The following is a 6,973-nucleotide window of genomic DNA, read 5'->3' as shown; positions in this document are numbered from 1 at the left end:
ACCTAGCGGTGCTTCTAGGACATATGCTTTCCTGGCAGCTATGAGGATGATTCTCAGGTTCCGGACCCAGTCCGTATAGTTGCTGCCATCAGCTTTCAGCTTGGTTTTCTCTAGGAACGCGTTGAAGTTGAGGTTGACATGAGCGTTGGCCATTTGATCTACAAGACATTTTGCAAAGGTTTTTAGACTAAGTTCATGATAATTAAGTTCATCTAATCAAATTATTTAATGAACTCCCACTCAGACAGACATCCCTCTAGTCATCTAAGTGATACATGATCCGAGTCAACTAGGCCGTGTCCGATCATCACGTGAGACGGACTAGTCATCATCGGTGAACATCTTCATGTTGATCGTATCTTCTATACGACTCACGTTCGACCTTTCGGTCTTCCGTGTTCCGAGGCCATGTCTGTACATGTTAGGCTCGTCAAGTCAACCTAAGTGTATTGCGTGTGTAAATCTGGCTTACACCCGTTGTATTCGAACGTCAGAATCTATCACACCCGATCATCACGTGGTGCTTCGAAACAACGAACCTTCGCAACGGTGCACAGTTAGGGAGAACACTTTCTTGAAATTATTGTGAGGGATCATCTTATTTAAGCTACCGTCGTTCTAAGCAAATAAGATGTAAAACATGATAAACATCACATGCAATCAAATAGTGACATGATATGGCCAATATCATTTTGCTCCTTTTGATCTCCATCTTCGGGGCGCCATGATCATCATCGTCACCGGCATGACACCATGATCTCCATCATCGTGTCTTCATGAAGTTGTCTCGTCATCTATTACTTCTACTACTATGGCTAACAGTTTAGCAATAAAGTAAAGTAATTACATGACGTATAAGTTGACATGCAGGTCATAAATAAATTAAGACAACTCCTATGGCTCCTGCCGGTTGTCATACTCATCGACATGCAAGTCGTGATTCCTATTACAAGAACATGATCAATCTCATACATCACATATATCATTCATCACATCCTTTTGGCCATATCACATCACACGACATATGCTGCAAAAACAAGTTAGACGTCCTCTAATTGTTGTTGCAAGTTTTTTACGTGGCTGCTATAGGTTTCTAGCAAGAACGTTTCTTACCTATGCCAAAACCACAATGTGATATGCCAATTTCTATTTACCCTTCATAAGGACCCTTTTCATCGAATCCGATCCGACTAAAGTGAGAGAGACAGACACCCGCTAGCCACCTTATGCAACTAGTGCATGTCAGTCGGTGGAACCAGTCTCACGTAAGCGTACGTGTAAGGTCGGTCCAGGCCGCTTCATCCCACGATGCCGCCGAATCAAGATAAGACTAGTAACGGCAAGCAAATTGACAAAATCGACACCCACAACAACTTGTGTTCTACTCGTGCATAGAAACTACGCATAGACCTAGCTCATGATGCCACTGTTGGGGAACGTAGCAGAATTTTTAAATTTTCTACGCATCACCAAGATCAATCTATGGAGTCATCTAGCAACGAGGCAAAAGGGAAGTGCATCTACATACCCTTGTAGATCGCGAGCGGAAGCGTTCAAGGGAACGGGGTTGATGGAGTCGTACTCGTCGTGATCCAAATCACCGATGACCAAGTGCCGAACGGACGACACCTCCGCGTTCAACACACGTATGGTTGGGGAAGACGTCTCCTCCTTCTTGATCCAGCAAGGGAAGGAGAGGTTGATGGACATCCAGCAGCACGACGGCGTGGTGGTGGAAGCAGCGGTGATCTCGGCAGGGCTTCGCCAAGCTCCAACGAGAGAGAGAGGTGTTACGAGGGGGGAGGGAGGCGCCAAGGGCTTTGGTGTGGCTGCCCTCCCTCGCCCCACTATATATAGGGCCCCTTAGGGGGGCGCCGGCCCTAGGAGATCCCATCTCCAAGGGGGGGCGGTGGCCAAGGGGGGGGGACTTGCCCCCCAAGTCAGGTGGGGCGCCCCCCACCCCTAGGGTTTCCAACCCTAGGCGCAGGGGGAGGCCCATGGGGGGCGCACCAGCCCACCAGGGGCTGGTTCCCCTCCCACTTCAGCCCATGGGGCCCTCCGGGATAGGTGGCCCCACCCGATGGACCCCCGGGACCCTTCCGGTGGTCCCGGTATAATACTGATTACCCCCGAAACTTTCCCGATGGCCGAAACTGGACTTCCTATATATAAATCTTTACCTCCGGACCATTTCGGAACTCCTCGTGACGTCCGGGATCTCATCCGGGACTCCGAACAACTTTCGGGTTACCGCATACTAATATCTCAAAAACCCTAGTGTCACCGAACCTTAAGTGTGTAGACCCTACGGGTTCGGGAGACACGCAGACATGAACGAGACGACTCTCCGGTCAATAACCAACAGCGGGATCTGGATACCCATGTTGGCTCCCACATGTTCCACGATGATCTCATCTGATAAACCACGATGTCGAGGATTCAATCAATCTCGTATTCAATTCCCTTTGTCAATCGGTACGTTACTTGCCCGAGATTCGATCGTCGGTATCCCAATACCTCGTTCAATCTCGTTACCGGCAAGTCACTTTACTCGTACCGTAATGCATGATCCCGTGACCAAACACTTGGTCACATTGAGCTCATTATGATGATGCATTACCAAGTGGGCCCAGAGATACCTCTCCATCATACGGAGTGACAAATCCCAGTCTCGATCCGTGTCAACCCAACAGATACTTTCGGGGATACCTGTAGTATACCTATATAGTCACCCAGTTACGTTGTGATGTTTAGTACACCCAAAGCACTCCTATGGCATCCGGGAGTCACACGATCTCATGGTCTAAGGAAATGATACTTGACATTGGAAAAGCTCTAGCAAACGAACTACACGATCTTGTGCTATGCTTAGGATTGGGTCTTGTCCATCACATCATTCTCCTAATGATGTGATCCCGTTATCAATGCCATCCAATGTCCATAGTCAGGAAACCATGACTATCTATTGATCAACGAGCTAGTTAATTAGAGGCTCACTAGGGACATGTTATGGTCTATGTATTCACACATGTATTATGCTTTCCGGATAACACAATTATAGCATGAATAATAGACAATTATCATGAACAAGGAAATATAATAATAATCATTTTATTATTGCCTCTAGGGCATATTTCCAACAATAATTGCTTTGTTAGTATGCTTGAAGTATTATTATTTTCTATGTCAATATAAACTTTTGTCTTGAATCTTTCTAATCTGAATATTCATACCACAATTAAGAAGATTTGCATTGAAATTATGCCAAGTAGCACTCCGCATCAAAAATTCTCTTTTTATCATTTACCTACTCGAGGACGAGCAGGAATTAAGCTTGGGGATGCCTAATACGTCTCCAACGTATCTATAATTTTTGATTGCTCCATGCTATATTATCTACTGTTTTGGACTATATTGGGCTTTATTTTCCACTTTTATATTATTTTTGGGACTAACCTATTAACCGGAGGCCCAGTCCAGAATTGCTATTTTTTTGCCTATTTCAGTGTTTCGGATAAACATAATATCAAACGGACTCCAAACGGAATAAAATCTTCGGAAACGTGATTTTCTCACCGAACGTGATCCAGGAGACTTGGACCCTACTGCGAGGGATCAAAGAGGTGGTCACGAGGGTGGGGGCGCCCCCCCTAGGGCGCGCCCCCTGCCTCGTGGGCCCCTCGGTGCTCCACCGACATACTCCTTCCTCCTATATATACACACGTACCCCCAAACGATCAGAACAGGAGCCAAAACCCTAATTCCACCGCCGCAACTTTCTGTATCCACGAGATCCCATCTTGGAGCCTGTTCCGGAGCTCCGCCGGAAGAGGGCCGTCATCACGGAGGGCTTCTACATCATCCTAGCCCCTCCGATGAAGTGTGAGTAGTTTACCTCAGACCTTCGGGTCCATAGTTAGTAGCTAGATGGCTTCTTCTCTCTCTCTTTGAATCTTAATACAAAGTTCTCCCCCTCTCTTGTGGAGATCTATTCGATGTAATCTTCTTTTTGCGGTGTGTTTGTTGAGACCGATGAATTGTGGGTTTAATATCAAGTCTATCTATGAATAATATTTGAATCTTCTCTGAATTCTTTTATGCATGATTGGTTATCTTTGCAACTCTCTTCGAATTATCCGTTTGGTTTGGCCAACTAGATTGGTAGTTCTTGCCATGGGAGAAGTGCTTAGCTTTGGGTTTGATCTTGCGGTGTCCTTACCCAGTGACAGAAGGGGCAGCAAGGCACGTATTGTATCGTTGCCATCAAGGATAACAAGATGGGGTTTATTTCATATTGCATGAATTTATCTCTCTACATCATGTCATCTTGCTTAAGGCGTTACTCTGTTTTTAACTTAATACTCTAGATGCATGCTGGATAGCGGTCGATGAGTGGAGTAATAGTAGTAGATGCAGAATCGTTTCGATCTACTTGTCACGGACGTGATGCCTATATACATGATCATGCCTAGTTATTCTCATAATTATGCACAATTCTATCAATTGCTCAACAGTAATTTGTTCACCCACCGTAGAATACTTATGCTCTTGAGAGAAGCCACTAGTGAAACCTATGGCCCCCGGGTCTATTCTCATCATATCAATCTCCATCACTTTTATATTGTTTTGCTATTTACTTTGCTTTTACTTTTTACTTTGCATCCTTATATCAAAAATACCAAAAATATTGTATCTATCAGATCTCACTCTCGTAAGTGACCGTGAAGGGCTTGACAACCCCTAATCGCGTTGGTTGCGAGTAGCTATCGCTTTGTGCAGATACGAGGGACTTGAGCGTGGGCTCCTACTGGATTGATACCTTGGTTCTCAAAAACTGAGGGAAATACTTACGCTACTTTGCTGCATCATCCCTTCCTCTTTGGGGAAAACCAACGCAAGCTCAAGACGTAGCACTTACAAAACTGCGTGTGCGCCGTGAAGATGTCGTGTGTGTGTGTGCTGATGTGACGGCAACGTGACAATGCGCGTGCAGATTGCTGAAATCTGAGATGGGCTCTAGGCCCATATTGCAATTTCTGGAAAATCTCTAAGGGCCCATGTGGGTTATATGGCACTAGGTGTATTGGGAAGTTTAGTCCCACCCCGGAAGTGGAAGGAGAGTTGGAGTGGTTTATAAGGGTTTCTCTTCTACATGCTATTGGAGCTTGAGAAGAGAAGAGGCCCTCGCGCACTCCTCCTCCGCCGCCCGCCTCACCACGCCACGCCTCGCCTTGTCACGACGCGCCGCGGGTTGCGGGATTGAGCCGAGCCGAGCTCACACCTACGCGCTTATTTTTGCCAGTCACTAACGGAGAGTTTTCTGACAGCTGGGCCACGATCTGAGACGTCGGATCGTGGGCTGTCACGGACTCGGACGTGGGTCGAGCCCACGTCTCTCCACGCGGCTGCGCCTATAAGTATGCGGTGTCTCCTAACCCTAGCCGCCCACCGTCGTTCCTTCGCTGCTGCTGCCGCCGGTGACTCCATCCCGTCCGCCGCGTACACGGTCGACGGGAGAGCAGGTCTCCAAAACCACGCCCTTCTGGTTCCTGTACGGGGTGAGGGGCGAATAGGTTTTTGGGCAGCGATTACGCGACTGCTCGCTTCCGATCGTCTACTTCCTCTACGTCCGCGTCGCCTTCATCATCACCATGTCCACCGACACCGACCGTGCCGCCGCCGAGAAAGCTGAAGCCGACAAGAAGGCCGCCGAGGACGCCACTGCTGCCACCAAAGCCGCGGCCTCTGCGTGGCCTACTGGAGGGTATAACTCGTTTATCCCGCTCCTGATTATTTTCATATTAGCAGTACTAGCAGTATGTGTAGATTTGTCTACTGTTTGCTTAGTACGTGCATGTTTAGATCAGAGTCAGTACGTCATCAACGTAGTCAATGCCATGCTAGTGATTTACTCATGGATTAATTTAATCGAGAAATTGCCTATTTACTCAACAATCCAAAAACCTATTATGTGTAGGAATTTCTCGGCAAGTGGCTTTGCCGCTGCACTAAAACCGGATAAGTTTACCGGTACATACTTCAAGCGTTGGCAGACTAAGACCACGTTATGGATCACGGCTATGAACGTGTTCTGGGTCACCGGTGTCTCCACGGGAACGATTGCTCCTGAACAGGAGAAGGCGTTCAAGGAGGCTACCGTTGTGTTTCTCGAAGCGGTTCTTAGCGTGATCAGAGATAAACTGGTCGACGCATATTTACATGTGCATGTCGCCAAGGACTTGTGGGAGGCGCTCGAATCTAAATTCGGGGCCGCCGATGCAGGGAGCGAGATGTATATTATAGAGCAGTTCCACGATTACAAGATGGTTGAAAACCGTCCTGTATTGGAGCAGGCTCATGAGATAATATGCATTGTTAAGGAACTTGAGCTTCTCAAGTGCGAGTTACCGGGCAAGTTTGTCGCGGGCTGCATAATCGCTAAGCTCCCTAATTCCTGGAGGAACTTTGCCACCACTCTGAAACATCAGAGGCGTGAATTCTCTGTGGAGGATGTCATTGGCCATCTGAGTGTTGAGCAGAATTCGAGGGCAAAAGACTCGCACGGAAAAGGGGCCGAAGGGACTTCTGTTGCCAACATGGTGAACCATAAGAACTTCAACTCCCACAAGTCCAAGGGAAAGAACGGTGTCCAACACAATACCGACTTTAAGAAGAAGGGTAAGAAGACCTTCAAGAAGAACAAGAAGGATGAGGGCTGCTTTACTTGTGGTTCGGTTGAACATTGGGCCAACAAGTGCCCAAACAAGTACAAGAAGTCAGGAGAGGACTCCAAGTCTGTCAACATGATTGTGGGCAACAATGAGAATGGTGCATCTGGGTACGGTAATTTATTTACTATTTTTTCAGTGTTTCAACCCAATGATTGGTGGGTGGACACAGGTGTAGGTGTTCATGTGTGTGCTGACATTTCATTGTTCACTTCTTACCAGGTCACAGGTCACGGGTCCGTATT

This window comes from Triticum urartu, chromosome 5A (genome assembly GCF_056163025.1).
Source record: "Triticum urartu cultivar PI428250 chromosome 5A, HENAU_Tu73, whole genome shotgun sequence".
Lineage (NCBI taxonomy): Eukaryota > Viridiplantae > Streptophyta > Magnoliopsida > Poales > Poaceae > Triticum > Triticum urartu.
The sequence above is the reverse complement of the archived record's forward strand: the minus strand, read 5'-3'. Positions refer to the sequence as shown.